Genomic DNA, 26,585 nt, shown 5'->3' with positions numbered 1-26,585 from the left:
CAATACATCCCCCAACAGCAACAACAGATCCACCTAAGCAACAACAGACCCCAACTAGCAAGAAGAGACCTCCAGCAGCCACCACCAATAGATCCTCAAGCAGCCAGCAGCAATAGACCTCCCCCAGAACAGTATAACCTCCCAGCAACAATAGACTCCCTTCCCTGCACTAGTAGATCCCCCTCAGCAACAATAGACCCCCCTTCCCCAGAATCATAGGCCCTTCTCCCAGCAACAATAGATCCCCCTGCATCAATAATAGACCATCCAGCATGCCCAAGCACCCCAGCAGCAATATACCCTCACCAGCGACAATACATCCCCGCCAGCAACAGTAGATCAACCCAAGCAACAACAGGAGACCCCAAGCAACCAAGACCAATAGATCCTCAAGCAGCCAGCGACAATAGACCTCCCCCAAAACAGTAGATTCTACTCAGCAACAATAGACTTTCCCCTAGCACTAATAGATCCTCGCTCAGCAACAAATGTCCTCCTCCCAGCAATATTAGATTCCTCACCAGTAATAATAGACCATTCAGCATGCCCAAGCTCCCCAGCAACAAAATTATCCCCCACCAGCAACAGTAGATCCACCCAAACAACAATAGGCTCCCACCAGTAACAGGAGATCCCCAATCAGCCAGCATCAATAGACCATCAAGCGGCCACAACACTAGACCTTATCCAAAACAGTGGATTCCCATGCAGCAACAAAAAGACTCCCTCCCTACACCAGTAGATCCCCCTCAGCAACAATACCCCCACAGCAACATAAGCCCTCCTCCCAGTAACAATAGATTCCCCACCAGCAATAATAGACCCTCCACCACTGCCAAGCACCCTTTGCCAGTACATACATTCAGTGTTGGAGGTGCCGGAATTGCGTACCATGGAGTCCCCATTGCTGTACAGAAGGGAGAGAGTACTTTTCATACAGCTTCTTCACACACATTTACGTCTAGAATTTTTTGCTAGAAAATTACGTAAAGCCCTCTAATTTCCTGAAAGCAGAGGCCCTGTAGAATATAATGGTGGCAGTTGCAGTTTGAAAGTTGTCAGTTCTATAAGTCATCTATCATTTATCTCGGGCACATTGTCTCCTCTGAAGGGCAACCCCAAGAAATTGGAAGCTGTCCCCTCTTGGCCAAGGCCTTGCAACGTGAGGCCAATCCTGGGGTTCTGCTTCTATTAATGTAGATTCATGGAGAGATTTGCCAAAACTGCTCGACCTCTCAATGAATTGCAAAATGAAGACGAAGGGGAAGATTCAGAATTGTCTGTCACTGACCCAGTTTGACCCCAGGAATTGCACATTGATGCCAGCAGAGACGGACTGCTTAACATTTTATCAAGTGCATATTTTAAAAAAAAAATACACAAAAAGTAAATTAAATTCACACAAACACAATATAATACACACATTTTTTCTTAAAATACAAATGACGTGATGTGCCGAGTAGACAGATACCAAACATGTCAAGACTTAAAATTGTGCAAGCCTGTGTAATGGCAAAAAAAAACCTATTACTGTATACAAAGTTTTCCATAATGAGTTTGTTTGTTTCCTATGATTGTTATCTCCATCTACTGGCCATAATGTGGTTTTGTTCTAAAATCCCTCAATTAGGAAAATACTGCCATTCAAATTATTATTTTTTTTTTTATAAACAACTTGCCTACCAGGCACTTTTACCCCCTTCCTGCCCAGACAAATTTTCCGCTTTCAGCGCTCTCATACTTTGAATGACAATGCGCGGTCATGCAACATTGTACCCAAAGTAAATTTTTTATCATTTTTTTGAGACAAATAGAGCTTTCTTTTGGTGGTATTTGATCACCACTGGGGGGGGGGTTCATTTTTTGCTAAACAAACTAAAAAAGACCAAAAATTTTGAAAAACAAAAAAAAAGTTTTTCTTAGTTTCTGTTATAAAGTTTTGTAAATAAGTAATTTTTCTCCTTCCCTGATGGACACTGATAGGCTGCACTGATGGGCACTGATGAGGCGGCACTGATGGACACTGTTAGGCGGCACTGTTAGGCGGCACTGATGGGCAGCACTGATGGGCACTGTTAGGTGGCACTGATGGGCATTGATAGGCGGCACTAATGGGTACGGTTAGGTGTCACTGATGGGCAGCACTGATGGGTGGCACGGATGGGTGGCACTGATGGGCACTGCTAGGCAGCACTGATGGGTATTGATAGGCGGCACTGATGGGTACGGTTAGGTGGCACTGATGGGTGGCACTGATAGCCAGCCGACTACCCTCCCAGAACTAGCCGACCACGCTGTAGCCGTGTTTTGGCTATAGCACGGTTGGGAACTGGTTATTAAATAAAAATATAACATTTTTATTTTGGAAAATATAAATTACATTTATTGCAGCTGTTATTGCAAACTCCTATACAGTAGATCAGCAATTCATTCGTGGCTTCTATCACATAGTTAGTCAAGTTAAAAAAAAGACATGCGTCCATTTAGTTTAACCAATTAAAAAGCATTAATAAATTAATAGAAAACCTCTATATACAGAACCCTACACCCGCAATTGATCCAGAGGAAGGCAATTATTTCGAATAGCTCATAATAATAATGTCATATATTAATATACACTACAGTGCAAAAGTTTTAGGCAGTTGTGAGAAAATGCTGTAAATGAAGAATGCTTTCAAAAATAGAAAAGTTATTAGTTTATTTTTAGAAATTAACAAAATAGAAGGTAAATGAACAGAAGAAATATGGTAAGTAAAAATAGCGCCACGGAAAAATATGCAAAACCAGAATGAGCTGCAAACCTAACCTATAGTGTATATAGGGTATGGCAAACGACAAAAAACAGGTTGCGCTGAAAATAAACAAAATATCAATCAAATAAATAAATATAAATATATAAGTGAAGTCCAATAAAAAAAGTCCAAAGTGTAGATGAAATAAGAAATAATCAGTAGTGTCTAATAGGGAATATATCACCAAGTGAATCCACCACCGAAATGGGTTAGGTAAAACTCACCAGAGCAATATGCTGATTCTGTGATAAATCAGCATATAGCGCTTGTTGCTCTGGGAGCGATGATCTATATAGTAGTGGCAACACTTGAGACTTTTGGTGTGAATTCCAAGGAGTGATGCTCTGCAGAGCTGAGTATCCACTTCAAAAGTAACTTATAGGATTCCACATTGAGGTTCAAATCACCACTCAGAAGAAAGAACATAAGAGCTCATGGTGCAGTATATCATGAAATCACAGCTTTAATAAAAAGAAATGCGCTTACAGAAAATGGTGCCCAGACCTGCAGAGCACCAAAAGTCTCAAGTGTTGCCGCTACTACATAGATCATCGCTCCCAGAGCAACAGGCACTATATGCCGATTTGTCACAGAATCAGCATATTGCTCTGGTGAGTTTTACCTAACCCATTTTGGTGGTGGATTCACTTGGTGATATATTCCCTATTAGACACTACTGATTATTTCTTATTTCATCTACACTTTGGACTTTTTTTTATTGGACTTCACTTATATATTTATTTATTTGATTGATATTTTGTTTGTTTATTTTCGGCGCAACCTGTTTTTTGTCAAATGAACAGAACAGAAATCCAAATCTAACCAATATATAGTGTGCCCTCCCTTTGCCTTCTTCTAGGTAGACTTGCGCACAGTTTTTGAAGGAACTCGGCAGGTAGGTTTCTCTATGTACAGCTTGGAGAACTAAGCACAGATCTTCTGTGGATGTCGGCTGCCTCCGATCCTTCTGTCCCATCATGTAATCCCAGACAGACTCCATGATGGTGAGATCTGGGCTCTGTGGGGGCCAAACCATCACTTCCAGGACTCCTTGTTCTTCTTTACACTGTAGTTCTTAATGACATTGGCTGCATGCTTGGTGGTATTGTCCTGCTGTAGAATGAATTTGGGGCCATTGACACACCTTCATGATGGTATGGCATCAAGGAGTCCTCCATCATACTTCCCTTCCACACCGGAAGATGTCCCACAGTGCCATCAGTACAGAACTGGCAGAAACCAGTGGGACCCAGGTACACCTATCAATGGTGTCATGGTCCTACTGCAGAATACATTTGGGGCCAATCACACACCTCCCTGATGGTATGGCATGATGGATAAGTATCTGCCTTTATTCTTTAGCATTGAGTACACGATTGATCCTGACCAAATCTTCAATTCCATTCGCAGAAATGTAGCACCAGATTTGCATGGAACCTCCACCATGCTTCACAGTTGCCTGCAGACACTCATTATGGTACAGTTCTCTAGATCTCGGCAAACAAACTGCCTCCCACTACAGCCAAATATTTCACATTTTACTCATCAGTCCAGAACACCTGCTGCCGTTTTTTTGCACCCCAGTTTCTATGATTTCACGCATAGTTGCGTTTCTTAGCCTTGTTTCCACGTCGCAGGTATGGCTTTTTGGCTTCACTTCTTCCATAAAGACCACTTCTGGCCAGACTTCTCCGGACAGTAGATGGGTGTACCTGGGTCCAACTGGTTTATGCCAGTTCTGTGCTGATGGCACTGCTGGACATCTTCCGATGTGGAAGGTAAGCATGCGGAGATATGGATTTTTGGCTTCAATTCTTCCATGAAGACCACTTCTGGCCAGATTTCTCTGGACAGTAGATTGGTGTACCTGGGTCCTACTGGTTTCTGCCAGTTCTGTGTGGATGGCACTGCTGGACATCTTCCGGGGGAAGGGAAGTAAGCATGCAAATGGATTTGGAGATTTGGTCAGGATCAATGGTGTCCTCAATGCTCTTTCATCTACTGCAGAAAGTTTCCTTGGCCAACCACTATGTCTACGCTCCTCAGCGTAGCCCGATCAATGTTGTTCTCAATGCTGAGAAATACAGGTAGATAATTATCCATCATGCCATACCATATGGATCCTGGGTCTGATGTGGAAGGGAAGTAAGCACGATGTACTGTAAATAGTAAAATAATTTAGGCAGAGAAGGTCAAGTCTGCCTGATCTCCAGGTTTGGCAGTGCGGTACGGTACCAATGCTGCAGTTAAGAATATAAAAGATTTTCTCATAGTGCAACTTGTAACAACAGACACAGGGCTTCACCCTTTAACTTCTTGCTGACCAGCCACTGTAGAAATACGGTGGCAGGGCGGCATGGCTGCGCAGAACCACGTTTTGAAACGTGCTTTTGCAAAACAGGTAGGGGGCGCGCGCGAGGCGCGCCACCGCCCTACCTTCACCGCCGATCACGGCCGCGGGTGTCAGTCGCCGGGTCACAGGCGGTCATTACCTGCTGTGTCCCGGCGATTAGCGCCAATCCCTGACAGAGAGCACGGGTGCAGAGTTTACACTGCACCTCTGCTTTCTGTCAGTTCTCTGTCAGCTCCTGACATGCTGATCCGGAGAGAAGAGTTTATCTCTCCAGATCAGCATGTTACCGTGCAGTACACACCCCCGCCCCCTAGTAAAACACTCCCCTCACACAGTTAACCCTTTCAGTGAATAAAAAAGTTAACCCCTTCCTCCCCAGTGCCATTAGTACAGTGTCAGTGTTTTTTTTTTTGCACTGATCACTGTATTGGTGTCACTGGGGATGTCAGTGACCCCAAGTCAGTTCCCCCCCAGTGTCAGAATGTCCGCTGCAGTCCCGCCATAAGTCGCTGATCACCGCCATAAGTCACTGATCGCCGCCATAAGTCACTGATTGCCGCCATTATTAGTATAAAAAAAAATTAAAAATCCCAGTATCTTTCCCGCCATTTGTAAACACTATAACTTTCACGTAAACCAATTAATTTACACGTATTGGGGTTTTAGTAGAGACATGTCGCAGAATGCATTTTGGCCAAAATTTATGACGAAATTTGATTTTTAAATTTTTTTTACTGGACATGTTTTGTAGCAAAAAGTCTAAAATATTTTTTTTCCTCAAAATTGTCAGCCTTTTTTTTTTAATAGCGCAAAAAATAAAAAAACGCACAGGCGATCAAATGCCACCAAAAGAAAGCTCAATTTGTGGGAAAAAAGGAAAAAAAAATTAATTTGGGTGCAGTGTTGCATGACCGCACAATTGTTAGCTAAAGTAACGCAGCGCCGTAATACAAACCTCTTCTATAACTGCTTCCTGACCACCCAGAAATACTACTACAGGGCGGCATGGGTGCGCAAAATCACATATATACATATATATACATGATTTGCACTCCCATGGTTTTCACGCCCCTCCCAGATAGCGTCAGATTGCCCCTCAGTACACCAGTCATCACATTTAACCTCTTGATTGCCAGGAGCACGCTCATGTACAATAAACCTCCATTGCTAGTATAGTGTCTGAACGGGTCAATATCTTTGATCAGGTCAGCACTATACCAGCATTCACATTAGTATAGCGTCCCCAAAAATGCAGCGTTAGTGGGATCAACCCCAGCACCTGCCAGCACCTGCGTTTAGCCCCTACGCTTACCCTCCCCTTCTCCCCCAGCAAGTGCAGTGTCAGTAGGTCACTGTCACTTGATACATTGCACACAAAACCACAGTGTTAGCAGAATCAGGCCTGATCTCTGTTAGCACTTGCCGGTAAATTTTGATGACTCTCATATGCAGCAGAGTGCCAGTACTAGTGCCGCGCTATCTTTTGGTGAACTGGCGAGTACCAGCGGTCTAGTACATCCTGGTCTTTCACATACCTCCTTGATTTTTGGAGCTGTTTTTCACGGAAGATCTGTATGCGTTGATTGTGGATCAAAGCAGTTTATATGCACAACAATTTATTGCCGCCAACCCAAATTCAAACCTTGCCAGACCATTCGCATGGAAACTCATTACGGTTTTCCAATTTACATTTTTTTTGGGCCTAACCCTCAACATGGGCATTACTAAAAGAAATGAATTGTGGTTGTATTGGTCCGCAGACCCGATTCATCATATGCCGTGTTCTCTGCTGCCATGGCCAGGCATAGATATGAGAGTATAATGTGTTTTATGCATTTCAATGGCAATACACTCTGTCGTCCTTGAGGTGACCCTGAATTTGACTGGCTCCACAAAATTCAGCCCCTCGCAAATCACCTTAACCAAAAATGTGCAGATGTCTATACACCCCAGCAAAACATCTGCGTTGATGAGTCCCTCATTAATTTTTCTGGCCACCTTACATTCAAACAATTTCTCCCCTGTAAGCGTGCCAGATATGGGGTCAAGATGTAGAAGACCTGTGAGAGGACAACAGGCTATACTTATAAGTTTTGGATTTACGAGGGAAAAGATAGTCACGTGGAGCCATCTGGATGCCCAGACTACATGGGGAGCAGTGGCAAGATAGTTTAGGACTTGGTGTCATCCTTTTTCCATATGGGGTACCACTTATACGTGGACAATTTTTATTCAAGCGTACCACTATTTAGACATTTGTTCAATCTTGAAACTGGAGCTTGTGGCAAAGTGTGACCTAATGTGTGCCCACCATTAGAAGTGGGTGGATGCAGGGCAGCATATTCTAAAGGTGGGCATACCACACGATTTTTCTGGCAGAGATTTCTTCTCTTTTTTTCATTCAGCCCACAGGCTGCATAAAAAAAAAAAGAACATAGTATATATACCCAACAAGGACCAGCGACGTACTGGTACATCACTGGAAATTGAATGGTTATACCAGGATGATGCCTACAGCTGCAGGCATCATCCTGGTATCGTTTTTTTCAGCCAGCGATCGGCTTTCATGTAAAAGCAATCCTAGTGGCTAATTAGCTCCAGGATTGCTTTTAAAAGCAGCGAGAGATTATGCCCCCCTCCCCCGCTGCCTTCCACGGCCTTCTCGGGCAGTCTCGTGCCATCGGGGGAACCTGAGAATGCAGCCGGTGTTTCTGCCAGCTGACCATAGAGCTGATTGGAGACCAGAATGGTGCCAATCATCTCTATAGTCTAAGAATTCGGAAGCTACGTGCATTTCATCACTTCAGTTTCGCAGGATATAAACAGCGCCATTTGTAAATTGGGAAAGCATCTGATCACACCAATTTTGGTTTGATTAGATAATGTAAGGGCAGTGGAGATATCTAGAGCCTGATAGACCCCAGATTTCTCAAAAAAGAATGTATGACAATGCCCATTGAAGTTATACGGGATATTTGCATTCCCTGTTATAGCATTAAAAGTGATCAAAAAAAAAAAAAAAATGAAAGGTACAAATGTAAAAATAATAAAAAAGAATCAAAATAACTAAAAAAAAATAAAATAAAATAAACGCCCCTCCCATGCGCGCACACCTGTGTGCACAAGCCTTGACCCTGTGGCGGTATGTAAACAGCGGTTGCACCATGCATGTGAGGTATTGCCGTGAACGTCAGATGAAGGGCAGTAATTCTAACACTAGACCTCCTCTGTAAATCTAAAATGGTGGCTTTTAAAAGCTTTTAAAGCATTACCTATGGATATTAAAAATGTTTGCAGTTTGTCGCCATTGCATGGGGCATGCACAGTTTTAAAGCATGTCATGTTTGGTATCTATTTACTTGGCATACCATCATCTTTTATATTTTATTAAATAATTGGCCAATATATTGTGCTTTTGTGCATTAAAAGTAAAAAAAAAAGTGTATTTCTTTTTAAACATTTGCTTTTGAAATATCGCTGCACGAGTACTACGTGCCATAAAAAATTGTAGTACCCACCATTTTATTCACTAGGGTGTCTGCTTTAAAAAAATATATAATGTTTGGGGGTTTAAAATAATTTCCTAGCAAAAAATACTGATTTTTTTCATGTGAGCAAAAAGTGTCAGAAAAGGCTTGGTCTTCAGGTGGTTAGAAGAGTGAGTGATGTGTGGCATAAACCTCTAATGCTGGGCATAAAACACTCCCAGCCCCCAAAACGACCCCTTTTTGGAAAGTAGACACCCCAAACTATTTGCTGAGAGGAATGTTGAATCAATAGAATAATTTATTTTTTTTACCATAAGTTTTTGGAATATGACAAAAAAAATTTAATTTTTTTTTTTTACACAAAATTGTCACTTAAATGATTTACTGCTCACACATGCCATGGGTATATGTGGAATTACTCCCCAAAATACATTCTGCTACTTCTCCCGAGTATGGGGGTACCACATGTGAGAGACATTTTGGCAGTCTAGCCAAGCACAGGACCCCAAAATCCAGTAAGCATCTTCAGGCTTTAAAGGGCTTTATTTCCTCATTACACTTCCGGACTACCTATCACAGTTTCGGAGGCCCTGAAATGCCAGGATAGCACCAAACCCTCCCAAATTACCCCTTTTTGGAAAGTAGACACCCCAAGGAATTTGATAAAAAGCACGGTAAGTATTTTGCAGATCTCATTTGTTGCCACAAGTGTTTGGAAAATTAAAAAAAAAACAAAACATTTTTTCTATTCTTTTTTATATTTCAAAACCTTGTGAGAAAAAATGAGATCTGCAAAATACTCACCGTGCCTCTTTTTAAATTCCTTGGGGTGTCTACTTTCCTGAAAGGGGTCATTTGGGGGGGTTTGGTGCTATTCTGGCATGTTAGGGCCTTTGAAACTGTGATAGGTAGTGAGGAAGTGTAATGAGGAAGTTACGCACCTTCAGGCTTTCAAAGTGGTCATTGGATTTCAGGCTCCTGTATGTGACTAGGCTCCCAAAAAGTCTCACACATGTGGTATCCCCATACTCGGTAGAAGTAGCAGAATGTATTTTGGGGTGTAATTCCACATATACCCATGGCTTGTGCGAGAAATAAATAATTTAAATGACAACTTCGTGTAAAAAAAAAAAATGTTTTGTCATTTTCCAGAAACTTGTGGGAAAAAAATAAATCTTCCATGTACTCAATATGCCTCTCAGCAGACAGCTTAGGGTGTCTACATTGCGAAAAGGGGTCATTTGAGGGTGTTTGTACTATCCTGGTATTTTAGCACCTCAAGAAATGTGATGGGCAGTCAGAAAGTAAAAGCTGTGTAAATTCCATTATCTATACCAAAGTTTGTAGACGCTATAACTTTCACACAATGCAATCAATATACACTTATTGGGAATTTTTTAACCAAAAACATGTAGCAGAATACATTTTGGCCTAAATTTATGACAAAATTTTTGTTTTTTGGGATATTTTTTATGACCGAAATGAGAAAATATTTTTTTTCCCAAAAAAATTTTTTTCTTAAAAACTTTTTCTGGTTATAGCGCCAAAAATAAAAAGTGCACAGGTGATCAAATACCAACAAAAGAAAGCTCTGTTTGTGTGAAAAAGGGACATAAATTTCATTTATGTACCGTATTGCATGACCGCGCAATTGTCCGTTAAACTAGCGCAGCGCTCTATAGCAAACAAATGGCGTAAATTACAGTATCTATACCATAGTTTGTAGACGCTATAACTTTCACACAAAGCAATCAATATACACTTATTGGGATTTTTTTTTACCAAAAACATGGAGCAGAATACATTTTGGCCTAAATTTATAACTAACTTTGCGTTTACTATATATTTTTTATAGCTCAAAGTAAAAAATATTGTTTTTCTTCAAAATTTTTGGTCTTTTTTTGTTTATAGCATGAAAAATAAAAAGCGCACAGGTGATCAAATACCACCAAAAGAAAGCTCTATTTGTGTGAAAAAAAGGACGTAAATTTTGTTTGGGTGCAGCATTGCATGACCACGCAATTATCAGTTGAATTAGTGCAGCGCCAAGTAGCAAAAAGAGGCCTGGTCATTAAGGGGGGTAAATCCTCAGGAGGGCAAGTGGTTAATAGGGTTTCTGTTCATGATATCAACCAAAATGTCACTTCTATATTATTCTGCATAAATCAATACACACCCACAAAGTACCCATTGCTGTTTTTCCTATTTTAACTAATCAGCGGCTGCCACAAAACATTCAAGTATAAAAAATTCTAAGGGTGGACTTATCCTTTAAAGAACATTCTTCTTTATCGGTAATTCAAATTTCAACCACCCATAACAATGGTGGGATCATTTTTTTTTAGGTTAACTCTTCCATTGGTTCTCTGTTTACAGCAGATATGTGCTTCCACTTTTTTTTTTTTAAGTTGTGAAACTCAGTGGATCAATCACAAGTGTCTGTGGGAGGGGCCAAGACACTCCTCCACCGACTGCACCGCCGATAGTCATCACTTCATGTTCGTCCTCAGTGCAGGGCAACAGGTAAGACAATTTACTGACTTTCTATAGAATGGTCAAACAGGAGAAACTTTCATCTGTACTATATATGGAAAAGGAACGATGTTTCAAAATATTTTAGTTCCTCTTTGTGTTTATTATTACAGGTTGTATGTTGTAATTTGGCATTTGTAAGCTTTTCTGTGTAACAGAAATACTTAGGAATTTTTTCACGCTATGTGAAGAATAATAGAGTTGGAGCTCTAAGGCTGACCATACACTTTACAATCTGACAGTACAATGTTGGAACTATGGATGGGCAGGCTGGTTGTACTCAAAGGCTGGCCAAACATTATACAATTTTCATTTAGAAACATGATCATTTACCAAAAACCATGTAATATGAGGTCAAACCTCAACAACACTTTTAATTTGTTTCTAATCAGGCAGGCCCTTGCACTACATATTTGAAGGTTATTCTAAACAAAATTGTACAAAAAAATTGTATAATGTATGGCCAGTTTAAGTATTGCAGTTTTCCTAAAACAAGCCTTGTATGAGTAAATCTTAAATTGATTGTTTAGAGATTGTGCGGTCAGATTGTGCCGTGTATAGTGACATTTATATCAACCTGACAACTATATAGGGCAAGGGTCTGCCTGATTGGATACAAATTGATTGGATAGTTTAGGTCGGTCCTATTACATCGTTTTGGTAAATCTAAAACTTGATTGTCCCATTAGATTGTACCATGTATTTTAACAAAATATTGCAGCCCCTTAAAACAAGTTTTGGTATAGAGCTCCATCAGAATTGCTTCCTGTGTTCCTGATTTCCATACAGTCCACACGATTTTCATCTAAATTTGGTTATTTATTTATAAAAAGATCCCATGTTTATTAGATCAAAAAAGCAACAACCAGCTCATCCTAAAGCTCACTACACACATTACAATCTGATTGCACAATCTCCTTTAGATTTGACAAAAAAGTATGTAGTACAAAGGCTTCCCTGATTGGGAACAAATTTGATTTGATAGTTGAGGTAGGCCCTCTTATTACACAGTTTTGGTAAATCCAAAAAGTTGATGGTACAGAGATTGTAATGTGTACGGGGAGTCTAATTGATCTGCATGTATATGCTGACATATAAAGCCCCCTTTTTTGTGTTATGGGAAAGAAATGTGAATGTGATCCTGTGATCGATAACAGATGAGTGGCTGACAAATCGATAGGAAGCGTTATCAGAGGGAAAACTGTATCAGTCAAACGGAATATATTGTCTGTCATATTATAATATAACATATAATATAATAACACATATAATACAATACAATATAATATAATATGCCATGTAATATAATGTGACATGTTATATAATATCATGCATAACATAATATCATGTGTAATTATATTATATTGCATGTCATATTATATTCTATTCTATTATATGTGATTTTATATTGTATTATAATATATGTCCTATTATATTATACTGTATGTCATTATAATATCACAAATAATATAATTCAATATATCATGTATAAGAAAACATAAGATATATTATTAATAATAATAATATTTCAGGTACTTATATAGCGCTGTCAATTTACGCAGCGCTTTACATATATATTGTACATTCACATCAGTCCCTAACCCTCAAGGGGTGTACAATCTAAGGTCCCTAACTCACATTCATACATACACATACTAGGGCCAACTTAGACAGGAGCCAATTAACCTACCAGCAGGTCTTTGAGGTGTGTGAGGAAACAGGCACAGGGAGAACATGAAACTCCAGGCAGGTGATGCCGTTGCTGATAATATCTAATTTAATCTAATACAATAAAATATCACATTCAATATAATAACATACCAAATAATATTACGTATAATAATATATAATATGTGGCATAATATATGTGATATTATATGATATGTCATATGTGATATTTTATTGTATTATATTATACGTGATATTACATTTTATGTGATATTATATTATATGTCAAATTATATTACATGTGATTTCATATTATATGATATAATAATATACATGATATTATATGTCAAATTATATTACATGTGATTTTGTATCACATGATATAGGAATATACGTGTTATTATATTATAGGTCAAATTATATTACATGCGATTTTGTATCACATGATATAGGAATATACGTGTTATTATATTATAGGTCAAATTATATTACATGCGATTTTAGATTACATTATACGTGATATTATATGATATGTCAAGTTATATGACATGCGATATTATGTTGTACTGTACTATATGCCCTATTATATATTATATTATAATATCACATATAGTACAATATAATATAATAGAATATAAAATTACCTATATTAAATTATCACATGTAATATAATATGACATAATATATTATCACATATATTATAATATCACTAATATAATATAATATAGTATAAAAAAGTCCAGTGTGGGGAATTGGAATCCCTCACAGCAGGTGGGCAGACCCTGAGTCATAAGGAATTGACAGGCAACCTTACAGCATCTACCAAAACTGGAATATCAGTTTTGGGTGGACTGACCCTTTAAATGACATGCTCTTTAGTTACCCCTATTACAGTCTCTAGTACTATGCATATTCTGCCCCTTGCTCGTTTTGCTGGTGTCAGCAGGTTTCCTGAAGGTTCTATCTCATCATTCTACCAGAAGCTCCTTCTTATCAGTCGCCTTCTTTGCTACAGAAAAAAAAATAAGTTTTCCAAGTAAGACCAGTCCTGCCCTACATATGACATATGACGTAGGGTATGTTTACTAGTTCTGTAGCATAAATGCCAACGTAACAAGAATGGTCACATTTATACCATAGTAGTGATGTGATATAAAAAACTGAATATACGGTATGTTAGGGTTGGAGGAATTCCAAGGAGCAGGTAGCTGAGACCCAACAATATAATAAGAATCTTGGCTTACATTGTTGAGGTCCTGGTTTCCATTTTCACCAGAAACCAAAAAACACGATGTAGGGGGCAATTACATTGTAATGGAAGTGGATTGGAAGGGTTCTTATTGCTGACTGTGTCCCCATAAGGGAGATTCCCACCTACATTTGTCCTGGTGACTATTGTTACTGAAAAAAAAAGTGAAGGGAAATCCAATACATTAGATATGTCCTCAGAATAAGAGAGGAGGGCAAATCATAAATGAGAACAATTTTTTTCAGGGGACAACTGTCGCAGCCCTCATTCACACCTGAGTGTTTTTGCACCTAGGCCTATGCACAGCAATTAAAATCCCATTCTTTTCAGTACATGCTGATCACATCCCTATGCTCAGACACTCAAAGCTTGATGCTCAAAGCTCGAAAAGCTACATAAGCCTTTTTTGGGACCTGTTTTGCACGACTTTGGCTGCATAGACTTCAATGGATTTTAGTTACATGTGTTTCACACATTTTTGTGCCAACAGCTTCCTTTTCTGGATTTGTTTCAGGAGACATGTAGACTGGAATATGTTTTAGGAGATGTGTAGATTAGAACATGTTTCAGAAGACATGTAAACTGGAGCATGTTTCAGGTAACGAGTAAACTAGAATATGTTACAAAAGACATGTAGAATAGAACAGGTTTCAGGAGACCTGTAGACTAGAACATGTTTCTAGAGACATTTAGATTAAAACATGTTTCAAGAGAAACATAGACTAAAATATGATTTAAGAGACATGAACTGGAACATGTTACATAAGACGTGTAAACTTTAATGTGTTTCAAGAAACCTGTAGACAAGTACATATTTCAGGAGTCACGTAGACTAGAAAATGTTGCAACAGACATGTGGACTAGAACATGTTTCAGGAGGCCTCCAGACAAGAACATGTTTCAGGAGGCCTCCAGACAAGAACATGTTTCAGGAGGCCTCCAGACAAGAACATGTTTCAAGAGGCCTGTAGACAAGAACATGTTTCAGGAGGCCTCTAGACTAGAACATGTTTCAGGAGGCCTCTAGACTAGAACATGTTTCAGGAGGCCTCTAGACTAGAACATGTTTCAGGAGGCCTCCAGACAAGAACATGTTTCAGGAGGCCTCCAGACAAGAACATGTTTCAGGAGGCCTCCAGACAAGAACATGTTTCAAGAGGCCTGTAGACAAGAACATGTTTCAGGAGGCCTCTAGACTAGAACATGTTTCAGGAGGCCTCTAGACTAGAACATGTTTCAGGAGGCCTCTAGACTAGAACATGTTTCAGGAGGCCTCTAGACTAGAACATGTTTCAGGAGGCCTCTAGACTAGAACATGTTTCAGGAGGCCTCTAGACTAGAACATGTTTCAGGAGGCCTCTAGACTAGAACATGGTTTAGGAGTCCTGTAGACAGGAACATGTTTCAGGAGGCCTGTAGACAGGAACATGTTTCAGGAGGCCTGTAGACAGGAACATGTTTCAGGAGGCCTGTAGACAGGAACATGCTTCAGGAGACCTGTAGAGAAGAATATGTTTCAGAGGCCTCTAAACTAGAACATGTTTCAGGAGGCCTCCAGACAAGAACATGTTTCAGGAGGCCTCCAGACAAGAACATGTTTCAGGAGGCCTCCAGACAAGAACATGTTTTAGGGAACCTCTAGACAAGAACATGTTTCAAGAGGCCTGTAGACAAGAACATGTTTCAACAGACCTGTAGACTAGAACATGTTTCAGGAGGCCTCTAGACTAGAACATGTTTCAGGAGACCTATAGACTAGAACATGTTTAAGGAGACCTATAGACTAAAACATGTTTCAGGAGACCTGTAGAGAAGAATATGTTTTAGAGGCCTTTAAACTAGAACACGTTTCAGGAGACCTGTGGATTTTAGACACATCACGAGACTTAGAGATCACTATTACATCTCCCTTACAAATCAATGTTTCCACATTTTGCTCCCTACAGCCTCTCTATAAGCTATTTGTGCCATTTTTGATATTTCAAACTGATCCACTGTAAAATATAAAAGGAAAAAAATGCAAAAAGAGATGGACAGCATGGTAATTTGTAGGCTGAAAGCTATAAACCAAACCATTTGACTACTAGAAGTCAGTTTAAAAGAATATCTTTCATCATTGGCTTAAGTAAAAAATAATGAGATTGGGAAAAGCAGCTGCCTGTTATTAGGGGCTACTAGGGCCACACAAGTGCCAGAGGGCCACATTTGGCCCCGACGCTCAGGCTGGGCACCGGATTATAGGGAGTTCGTATTCCATAGTTCATCAGAGTACAAAGTCTGCATACAATGAAATGGAGGGTGTACTGCACATATGCAGGTCCAGCCAAGAAGATTCTGACAAGTGACTGTTGGGCACTGAGAAGGCCACACAACTGAGAGTTGGCTGGATTAAGGACATGTGCGTAATGGTATTTTCTGATTGGACCAGGTGGAGATCATGACTTGAATAAAGGGGAGAAAGGTGCCTCTAAGTGTAGAATGGAAACTTTGTTTATTGCACATAAAAGACAGAAACTTACAGGAGGGTAGAGTAAAATAGGCACTTTAATATTCCATCAATGGGAATCCGCCATGGTGAATGGCATAGTGTGCTGTACTAGATGATGATCTGTCATCTGTCAGGTGTTTGGCCAACACGATGGAGAAGGTCTGGCACCAAGCCTTGGAATGCACAGTGGAGCGCAGCGTGTGCGCGATGACGTCACCGGGTGTCTTTGCAATGCATTTCCTCAGCATGCGCTGTGAGATAACAGTCCTAGAGCACTCGTTTGTCCACAAATGTTCTCAGTATAAGCTGGGATCTCATGATCTGCTAAATCTCTTTAGCAGATCATGTGATCCTGGCTTATATTGAGAACATTTGTGGATGCTCTAAAGATGGTTAGGGGAGGCTGGTATACATCATGGGGTTTCTTTTTCCCTGCATGTCTTTTTACTTCATATATCAGCAAAATCCACTGTATCCCATCAGCTTAACAAAGGAGTGTGCTAGGACGGCTATCTCACAGCACATGCTCAGGAAACATGTCGCAAAGATGCCTGGTGACGTCATCGCGCACACGCTGCACTCCACTGTGCGTCCCAGGCTTGGTGCCAGACCTTCTCCATTTTGCTGGCCAAACACCTGACACTGACAGATGACAGATCATCATCTAGTAATGCACACTATGCCGTTCACCGTGGCGGATTCCCATTGATGGAATATTGAAGTGCCTATTTTACTCTACCCTCCTGTAAGTTTCTGTCTTATATGTGCAATAAACAAAGTTTCCAGTCTACACTTAGAGGCACGTTTCTCCCCTTCTTTCTTACATGTACCTCTCTGGACTAAGCTTCAATCCAGTGAAAGGTAGCCATAAGTGGACAGGACTCTATCCATCCTGCTGGTTCCAGACTTATTATCCACTGCTTGGCAGAATATCCCATATCTTTATACCTCAATCACAACCTAATTTGGGTCCAGTTTATATGGTATTGTTATTTATACATTGCTGTTTTTCTTGATTTTATCTTGGTGATAGTGCCACCTTTAGATTAAATACAGGTTGTGCTTTTTCATTTTGTTTTCTCGGAGATCATGACTTCACCACCCCACCAGAGAACACGTCCAACCAGAGAACACCTTGTACTGACTGAAAAAAAAAATACAAGGCGTTCTGTGAATGGCAGCCAATGCCGATCGAGCGGCAGCTGCTTAGCACAGGACCCAGAAGACATCAGTGATCACTGCAGTGGCAGTGACTACTTCATTGATTGTCCACTTATATTGGTACCACAAGTATGGCATTTGTATACTTACGCTGGTCCAAGCTGGACTAATGTAACTACGCACTAAAAACCTGGAGTTCAGCTTTAACATCACATTTCACATCTTCACAAACTCATGCAATAGGTTAGGTACCTCTCTTAAGCCATTATCATCTTCAGATTTTAGTGTCATTAATATGTTTCTGGCCATGTTCTAACCACATTGTCCTTGAATATGGGTGTTACACATATGAACATATTACCCAAATATAATTATATATATATTATATATACATACCGGTACATACAGTATCTCACAGAAGTGAGTCCACCTCCACTGACATCTCTCGGGGCCCCCGGGCAATAGGGGATCATGGGGCCCCTGTGTCCTCGCCCACACTCAAATCACACCCAAAAAAGCCTATGAAAGGTACCAGAGACATCTCATGGGGCCCCCTTCTGACCCCAGGCCCTCAGGCAGTGCCCGAGTTCCCCAATGGTCAGTCCGCCCCTGGTCCACCCCTCACATTTTTGTAAATATTTGATTCTATCTTTTCATGTGACAACACTGAAGAAATGACACTTTGCTACAATATAAAGTAGTGAGTGTACAGCTTGTATAACAGTGTAAATTTGCTGTCCCCTCAAAATAACTCAACACACAGCCATTAATGTCTAAACTGCTGGCAACAAAAGGGAGTACACCCCTGACAATGTCCAAATTGGGTCCAATTAGCCATTTTCCCTTCCCGGTGTCATGTGACTCGTTAGTGTTACAAGGTCTCAGGTGTGAATGGGGAGCAGGTGTGTTAAATTTGGTGTTCTCACTCTCACTATTTCATACTGGTCACTGGAAGTTCAGCATGGCACCTCATGGCAAAGAACTCTCTGAGGATCTGAAAAAAACATTTGTTGCTCTACATAAAGATGGCCTAGGCCATAAGAAGATTGCCAAGACCCTGAAACTGAGCTTCAGCACGGTGGCCAAGACCATACAGCGGTTTAACAGGACAGGTTCCACTCAGAACAGGCCTCGCCGCACCGAACCGCATGCACCATACAGATTGGTGTGCACAAAAACACGCCACGGTTGCATATCTGTGGGGTGCCACTAAGAAATAGTGATTGTTATTATTTAAGAATTATTAGTAGAATTTGAAATTAATGGCACCCTGCAGATCGGGAACATGTGATTTTGGGTGTGTAAAGCCGTACGACAAGTTGTATTGATTTATATATTTTTATTTATTATATACAATTAATAAATAAATATATATATATATATATATATATATATATATATATATATATAAATATATAATTTTATTATTTAGTTGCTATATTTCATTTTATTTCTTCACTCCTTCTGTGCTTTTACAATGCTACAAGCCAGTGTTGTGCTGGAATGGGTCCAGAGTTTGTCCTGCAGTCCTTTTAATGTCAAGGCCTGTAACCAAAAATTCAGCCAGTTACGTCATTCTAACCGCTCACAAGCAACTGGAATTTCTGAGTTGCTCTTGAGCAAGGAGTGTATTCATGTGTGAATAACAGAGCTCAGGCTATGCCCGGCCATATATGTCCGGGGTATAAAAAGGAACGGTAAGGACTTTACACAAATAGAGCGATGTATTAGAAAATGAAGCTGCTTTTACATTCATTCTGTGCAAAATCAAATGTTATTAGGCTATTTTCTCTCCAGGTTGAATGTGATTCATTCAAAAAAATAGCATGAGTCAGGAAAATATCACTTTAGTTTCATTAGATGCAGTCGATGATCGTAGGAAATTCATACTTTAGTCTAGTGATAATAATGCAGATTTTTTTCAAGTCACGTTATTTTATATGAAGAATAACATTCAACCTTGAGAAAAAATAGCCTGATAACATTGGTTTGAGCCCCATTTGCACAGAATGACTGTACATGTCACAGGACAAATAGCTCTGCATATTTCTTTTTATAAATACACCACATAGTAATCAAACATTACTTCAAGTGTCACCTCAGACATCCTGTGATTGGAGGAGGGGCGAAATAACATCACGGTCTCCCTTCCTCCGATCACAGAATGCTTTGCATTCATTAAAAAGAATGCAAGAAGTTTTTGGAATGGGCCTGCTATGATCAGTGTACTCCATATGGAGCTATAAGTTTCAGTGCTGGATGTCATGCACCGACTGTACTGTATAAGGGGAATAAAAGTAAGAGCTCTACATAATACAGCAGCAGCACATTGCACGGACTTTATTAGTATTCATTTAATTTTACAATGCAAATAGGCAAAAATTATTTATATCCAGAGTTCTGCTTTAAATCGGACCTGTGTTGGCGTAGCCAGAATGTTTTATTTTTTGGGTTTGGGTTAGAACCCCTCTCAGGTTTAAAGGGAGTTTACAGATTCCCCCTTCATCAGGGCTAAAAATTACAGCAACAAAAAAACATTGTTTTATTAGCTCTTCTATGTACAATACGGGGTTAATAACCAGGGGCGGACTGACCATTTGGAAACTCGGGCAGTGCCCGAGGGCCCGGGGTCAGTAGGGGGCCCCTTGAGATGCCCCTGGTACCTTTTTCATAGGCTTTTTTGAGTTTGGGCATGGACACAGGGGCCCCACGATCCCCTAATGCCCGGGGGCCCCATGAGTTGTCAGTCCGCCCCTGTTAATAACCCTGATGCAGAGGGACCGCCTACAGCCCAGAGTGGAGGAGAGAAAAGGACAGCACTGGAGCCAGCCATGGAGGGGTGTAAGGTAAGTACTACAGCCTTTTCCTCTACCCCCTGAACCCAACAAGCATTTAACCTGAGCAGCACAGGTGGGGACTCAATGCAAAGGCTTAGTTTCCTTCATCCCGGAGTTGGACTTTAATGCTCGTCTTCTCTATCTAAATTGAAAAAGAAGGGCATAGCTATAGATCTACTTCCAGTGTTGGTGAAATGTCTAAAGACCAAAGCACCTAATCATGTGATCTTCAATGAAAGTGAGCATCCAGTCTAAGGCTTCATTCACACTTGTGCGTGTCAGGAACGCGCGCTAAATTGCCTGCTTTCCTGACACGTGCAGAAACATGCTGCCCTTTAACCAGGGCCAGGACAAGCAGTGGGCAGGAGGGGAATGTATCCTGGACTCAGGTGCTTTGTGGCAAAGGGGCTCTAAGAGACGATGAGTGATTTGCTCTCCAGCTACATGAATGACAGGAGTGTTGCTGCCATCACTTCTGTTATTCAGAACAGAGCACAGTGCAGAAGCTTTCTCTTCAGCTGCGGGACTGGAATTTATTCCCCCCACCTCCACCTGACACCAATGCTGGGGTTATTATTGCATGCACTGACAACTGTGCTGGGTGTTATTACTGCATACACTGACCCAATTGACACCATTTCTGGGGGTTATTATTGTGTCCACAGACTCCAATGCTGGGGGTTATTATTGAGTTCACTGACACCAATGCTGGGGGTTATTATTGTGTCCACTGACACCAATGCTGGGGGTTATTATTGTGTCCACTGACACCAATGCTGGGGGTTATTATTGTATCCACTGACACCAATGCTGGGGGTTATTATTGTGTCCACTGACACCAATGCTGGGGCTTAATATTGCATCCACTGACCCAACTGACACCAGTGCTGGGGGTTATTATTGTGCTCACTGACACTAATGTTGGGGGGTTATTCATGTGTCCACTGACACCAGTTCTGTTTTTTTTGTCTTGCATCTGAGGTAGGAGGCACAGTTTGGCATCTTTTCCCTGGGCACTGGTTAACCTTGTGCCGCTACTGCCTTTAGCAAGTGCATGGTGGTACCAATAATTCTTAATGGCAACCACACGCATCTGCTAAGCAGTGCGATTTGCAAATGAGTCAAGGACAACTTCTGCACATTTCCCGCACATAGGGCAGCTCATTAAAATAAATTGGCTGCCCTACATGCAGAAATACGCATGTGCTTCGTCACACCTGCATGGTGTGAATGGAGCTTGAACGCTAATCTTTCCTTTCAGTACAGATGACACAATCATGTAGCTAGGCCTTCTGATATGCAGCTAGCACTGCGGGAAACCCGGGGCGGCATTTTCTCCAGGAAGGGTAACATAACATAACTTTAACACCTTTGGCTTAGTGGTTGGCACTTCTTCCCGTTTCACATCCTGGTCAGGATAGTATCGCCATGGAGTTTGCATGTTCTCTTTGTGCTTGTATGGGTTTCCTCTGAGTACTCCGGTTTCCTCCCACACTCCAAAAACATAATGGTAGGTTAATTGGCTCCTGTCTAAATTGGCCCTAGTATGTGTATGTATGTATGTGAGATAAGAACCTTAGAGTGTAAGTTCTTGGGGACAGGGACTAAAGGGAATGTGCAGTATGTAAAGCACTGCGTAAATTGACAACTCTATATTATAATAGATATCATAATTATGATTCATGCCCCTTGCTATTGGTCTGTTATAGAGTCACCACTACCTTCCAAAGCAATGATAAGCGTTCTATGATGCTCTGCATACTGTGTGTGATCTGAGCCAGGACCAGCTGGGTGGGACTATACAATGTCATAAGATAACACACCATCCAGGCTTTATCTCTTATATACAACGTGCGTCTGCAAGATAGTCCTACCTACTCAGCAAAACGGGGACAGCAGCAAATACTGCGCATCAGATCTGAGTGTCCCATACAGCAATGTCCTATAATGATGGCTCATTGCTCATTGAATCATTGGTACAATTATACTTTATGTTTAAAGACCTAAAAATGAGTAAAAAAATCTGCAATTCCTTTTACATTAGAAAAAAATCTGTCTCCTTCACCAAACACCTCCATGAAGAGTCACCCTCTTCTAGCATACCAACCCCTTATAAAGGCCCATAAAGTAGAACTCTTTTGTTTCATTTTGGATAAAGTATAGGAGGGTTATAAACCCTATCAGGTTTATTTTTTGCCAACTGTGTCCCCATTTGGGAGATTTCTCTTCACTTCCTGTCCCATAGCCATAACAGGAAGTGAGGGAATGCCTAGTTGTCACCAGAACTAGTGATTCCATTTCCCCTCTATTCCTGTTCTGTGACAACCCAAAATTTGGCATTTTCTTTCTCTTTTACTCTCATTGATAATGGCAAAAAGGACACATTGACAGGGTGAATTTCTAACAGGGACACAGATAACAAAAGAACAGGGGTTCTAATCCCGCTCCACTCTATCCAAAATTTAAAAAAAAAGTGTTGCCTTTAGTTATACTTTAAAGCTTATTACAGTATGTCCCTCAATTAGACACATTTAAAGTGTATGTGAAGGTATTTTTTGTAAATAATGGTTTGAGTCAAGTAATGACATTGAGATCACACATCGGCAGCAGTAGGGGGTTACACACACTCCTGGTGGCTGTAGTAGTGCGTGCAAAGCTAATTGTTGGCTGTCAGATGGAAGCGATGTGGTGGCTATATAACCATCGTATCACTTCCACACACCCCTGATACATTCGCCCCACTGTCTTGTTTCCATGGCTCCGCTCTCCCACCTGTGGGCCCAGGAACCCCATGGTGGGTGACTCTGGGTAGAGGGGAGGCAGACCAGAGAGCGTCTCTTTTCTGATCTCCACTCTAGTAAGAAGTGCCTTGCATCACTTCCAGGTTCATCTGTCCCAGCGGTAGGGGAAGCGGCTAATGGACCACGATTTGCAATCCATTAGCTTAAGTGAAGGAGAGGTGAGACATCAAGGGCCTAATACATCCCTGATGTCTCATTAAAGAGAACCGGGCACAACAAATTTGGCATCACATAGAGGAATTATGTGATATCAATAAGGTTTTAGTGAAAAATAAAAATTTAAAAAAGTGTGAAAAGTTACACCCAAGCACCTAAAGCAGTATTAAACCCAAACGCAAACATTTATTATATTGCAACTTACCAATTCTTAGATGTGATGGCTGCATTAGTTTTCTTTTTTAGACTTTCCTTCCTTTAAATTTCACCTGGTGATCTGGCCAGTAAGGCAAGAAAATTGCTTGATTTCCCCATCAATACAGTGTTGATGTTTTTCAGGAAGGGGGATGGGGGGGAGCAGTCCCTGCTGCGAGAACACAGTGATAATTGCTAGCCAATAGCCACTGGCAATAATCACATTCTAGAAATCCAACATGCTAGTTGTACCCAAGTTGATCAATGGATTGACTTGGGTACAATCAGCCCACCTGTACATGGTTTAAATCTAGGCCGGTCCCTACTGAACTAGCTGAGAGTAAAACCATCTATGTCCTTATTAAGCCTGTTGTTTTTCAAAAGAACAAGCTGTCCTGCAGATGTACCAGTTAGATAGTTGAGACAAACCATTTACCAATGAAAAGGGATGTTTATAATGATCAGGTTTTATTTATTCATGTAAAACCTCTATTCCAAAAGGAACAAAACTACTGCTGGAGTTCATTTGTCAGTTCACCTAAATCTGTTAGTACATCTATCGCTCAAACCCCCCCCCCCCCTCCGACTGACAATGCCACTGTGCAAAGGTGCCCCCCCCCCCTGTGCTCCTTTATCCAGGACATCTTTTTATGTCCTTTTCCATCTTTATAAAATTCCATTACCTTGTTACGCAGGACTTTTGACAGTTCTTTTCTGATCCCCATGGCTCAGTATCTAGCCTAGTCAGTGCTTCCACGTAAGAGCTAAAAAACTCATTGACTATTTATATACTAATTGCAATTTAAATATCCACAGATGTGGGACATTAACCTCTAATTGGCATTGTAACCCGTGTGTGTCACCTTGTGTGTCTGTACCAAGGCCAAACATTCCAGGGGAGGGAAACTTTTGATCAGGGCCATTTGGGTGATTTCTGTTATCATTATGATTTAAAAAAGAGCCAAAACAACTATGTGATAATAAATGGCTTCATATGATCATCATCCTTCAATAAAAGAGCATGTTTTGGCATGATCAGTCAGATTTTCAATATCAATGCCAAAATTTCAGTTTCTGCCAGGGTATGCAAACTTTTGAGCACAACTGTATGACATTATTGGTTTTGGGTTTAATACAGCTTTGAACATTGACATGGTGACCTCATCTTTTACAGTACATTGTACCAAATGTGTAATGTATTGCAGTTGTGTGTCTTATTAACTTTAGTGTATTTTTCACTGAAAATCTGCAGTTGATAAACCGTTGTTATACGACAAATAATTGGAGCTGCTGCTATTTATCCTCCAGTTTCTCAGGTTGCAGAAAATATATCTGGGGGTTTTAACAAAACTTCAGGCCTAAAATTTTTTTTTTTTTTTTTTAACCTGTGTGCAAAAACGGCACTGGCAGCAAAAGGGTTAAATCATACTGGGCCACGTTTTGTGCGTTTTCGTACATTGCGGTCCCTACTGCAATACACCCATAGAGGAATCTTGTTAATAAAGCAGAGGGAAGCTTGCAAGGTGTAGCAAGCCAAAAGGAACCAATCGGAAATCATTTTTCATTGTTTTTTTTTTTGCAGTAAACTGATAAAAATTCAATATGATTGGTTTTGGTAGATTGCTGCAGACAATTGCTGTCTATGCTGCATTCAGGGGTGGACTGACAATTTGGAAACTCGGGCGCTGCCCGAGGGCCCGGGGTCAGTAGGGGGCCCCATGAGATGCCCCTGGTACCCTTTTCATAGGCTTTTTTGAGTTTGGGCAAGGACACAGGGGCCCCATGATCCCCTATTGCCCGGGGGCCCCATGAGTTGTCAGTCCGCCCCTGGCTGCATTGTACAATATTCTTAAGTATCTCAGATCTTCCTGCAGCCCTTCATTCGTTCCCCTACGTCCATGACCATAATGTGTAACCACAAGCAATGTTTCCTCAACTACTGTGTTTTCCCAATGAGTGAGATTACAACAAATCACTTAACTGTTACACAAGGAAAGTTATTACACACTGAGCAACAGTTGACTATGTCACCATGAAAACCTGTTCTCCAAAAGTTGCTGAAACTTATAGGAAGAGGTGATTAAAGCAGTAATAAACTCAAACATTTATTATAATGCAGCTTGCCACTTCTTAGATGTGATGGCTGCGTTAGTTTTCTTTTTTAAGCTCTCTTTCTTCTATTTTCATCTGGTGATCTAGCCAGTAAGTCTGGTGTTTTTCAAAAGAACATGTTCTCTTGCAGACTGTATCAGTTACAGGGATGAGACAAACCATTTACCACTGACAGGGGTACTTACAATGATCAGCTTTTATTTATGTAAAACCTTTATCCTAAAAAGGGGAAAACTATTTCCGGTAACTGCTTCTAAAGTATGAGCTGGAGTTTGGCTTACATTTGTTAGTGTATCTAAATCTGCTAGAGTATATATATTATATCATCTAACACTCCCCTCCCCCATGGATGACAATGCTGCTGTCCCAATGTGCCTCCTATGCTCCTCCATCCAGATTGGAAGTGCTCTAATGCAACAAAGTGTGTTACTGGCCAGATCACCAGATGAAAACAGAGAAAAAAGAAAACTAATGCAGCGACCATATCGACTGATTGGTAAACTGTGATATATGACATTTTTGGATTTGGGTTTAATGCCACTTGAAAGCATGTGTACAGATTTTCCAGGACAATGCTGCATCTCTGCTCAGCTGGTTCTGTGTCCAGGCCATGTCCTGGAATTGCAGCCTCAACCTTATTTCAGTTACTGCTGCACATGTAACTAAAAAAAGCAATCATTGCAGGGATTGGGGCAATGAGTGGGCGGGGTCCCTACATACTGTGTTTAAAGGTGGGGTCTAGACAGGATCAAC

The 26,585-nt window shown here is 40.7% G+C and overlaps 2 protein-coding genes across 2 annotated transcripts in view; one reads left to right on the top strand and one right to left on the bottom strand.

The window, feature by feature from the left end:
- The window catches only part of RBM34 (RNA binding motif protein 34), a 201,223-nt gene that overhangs the window by 136,601 nt on the left and 38,037 nt on the right, over positions 1-26,585 (bottom strand). The window lies entirely within an intron of this gene.
- The window catches only part of ALAS2 (5'-aminolevulinate synthase 2), a 39,995-nt gene continuing 24,487 nt past the window's right edge, over positions 11,078-26,585 (top strand). Inside the window, exon 1 of the mRNA XM_089674922.1 lies at positions 11,078-11,156. The gene's annotated coding sequence lies outside the window, so the exon portion shown is untranslated. The remainder of the gene's footprint in view (positions 11,157-26,585) is intronic.

Source organism: Staurois parvus, unplaced genomic scaffold, assembly GCF_062004578.1.
Source record: "Staurois parvus isolate SC_StPar_1 unplaced genomic scaffold, SC_StPar_1.0 ptg000154l, whole genome shotgun sequence".
NCBI lineage: Eukaryota > Metazoa > Chordata > Amphibia > Anura > Ranidae > Staurois > Staurois parvus.
Note: the sequence above shows the minus strand (reverse complement) of the source record. Positions and strands in the feature narration are given on the sequence as shown.